This window comes from Stegodyphus dumicola, chromosome 11 (assembly GCF_044657685.1).
Source record: "Stegodyphus dumicola isolate Sdum_Otavi_A_Nest chromosome 11, ASM4465768v1".
Taxonomy (NCBI): domain Eukaryota; kingdom Metazoa; phylum Arthropoda; class Arachnida; order Araneae; family Eresidae; genus Stegodyphus; species Stegodyphus dumicola.
The window spans coordinates 71,328,848-71,330,758 of NC_140778.1; positions in this window are offsets into that span (position 1 = coordinate 71,328,848).

Genomic DNA, 1,911 nt, shown 5'->3' on the forward strand with positions numbered 1-1,911 from the left:
AACTGGATTTGGTATATATATTTATTAATAGCTGTTTTTTTTATTAAACATATTTGATTCCTTCTTTCAAAAATCGAAATTTGGGTTCAATAGAAATAAAATTCGCAGCTATTTTGAAGTATAACTAATATATATATATATATATATTTTTTTTTTTTTTAAATTTGCTTATATATGCTGTTCCAGAAGAAAAGAAAGAAAATTCAAGATAAATTATGTTTAAAGTTTAATTTAAGCTATGCATTGTATAAAAATGATCCTAAATATATTTCTACAATTCAAAATACAAAAAATAAATCAATTGAAATATTTTAGATATTTTAGATATTGAATATATTTTAGATATTGAAATATTTTAGATATAAATCTTAAAATGCGTGATCATAGGCAAAAATGCCTGTCCCTTTCAAGTTTCATGTTATTCAACTTTTTTTGTTTTGTAACGTAATTAATTTTTTTAAATAAAGAAGTTTAATTATTTAAAATATGAACTATTAGTGTGTTATATTAATGATAAAAAAATTAATTACAGAAGTTTTTTTCTTTGACAAATCAATAGAAAAATAATTTGTCTTCCACTTTATGTCAAGTCCGTTACCTTGAGATTATTTTACCCAAAATTAGTTTATAAATCTGTTTAAAAGGGGCAGTACATATTTAGTATAAGCTAATCAAGCTAAGTTTGACTACTTTCAATATGTAATGCCCCTCTTTAGGCATATTTACAAACTAATTGGGGGTAAAATGATCTCAAGGTAACGGACTTGACATGAAGTAGAAGACAATTTATTTATTTATTTATTTTTTTTTTTTTTTGATTTGCTACATTTTATCTAAGAATTTTCAGTTGATTTTTTTATATTTTAAATTGTAGAAATATAGTTGTAGTCATTTTATGCAATGCAATGCGCAAATTAAACTTCAAATATTAATTTTTCTTGCATTTTCTTTTTTTTCTTCTGGGACAGCATATGTAAGCAAAATTTGAAAATGGGCATATCGATGTATAAAACTGAAAGTTTACTTTTGGTCCTACTCAGCAAAAAAAACACGGAAATTGGTGAGCTAACTGACTTAATTCACTGTTCTACTAAAAGTTTCAAATGTAAACAAATGATGGCCCCATATCCTCTCGTTAGACTTTGCGCACTTAATTTTTTAAATTGTTGAATATTGTAGAATTATTGTATGCAGATTAATTAAGTCATAAAGAATTTAAACGAACATAAGAACAACATAATTCAATCATTTTTAAAGCAAAAAAGGCACAATATACCAACATATAAGAACAAAAAAATCTCAGCTCACCGAGCCGGGTAACAGTGAGTATATAACAGTGAGCCGGGTAACAGTGAGTATATTATATATATATGTGTGTGTGTGTGTGTGTGTTTGGTGCGGCCGATGGCAACAAAAAAGGAACTGCACAACTACCTGTTATAGCAGTACAATATACAAAATCTCAGCGTTCTAAGACTGCTCACTTTTGGGTTTAGATACATACGTACGCATGTAGACGTAGGGAAAAAAAATCTCTTCTGAGTCCATTTTAAATCTATTGTACAGTCCGTTTTGACAAAAATAGTCCTTTATTCTGTCCTTAAGTACAGATGTCACGCAAAAATATCGTTCAAATGGGTTTGACAGCGGTTGAAATGGATATTTTAATTGAAATATGATACCCGAAATTTTTCGCGATAACAATACTTCCTGTACTTCATACAAGGAAGTAGTTAATATTCACGAGTGAAATGTAATCGCAGGAATGCTTTTAGAAATTCTGTTCGTACATGCGTATGCAACACAACTCATACTTCAAAAATTAAAAAAACACTGCAATGACAAGTTTCTTTGTACAAGACACAGTGATTACACAAGCATGGCGGCCGAGGATTCACTTTTTGAGTTGAA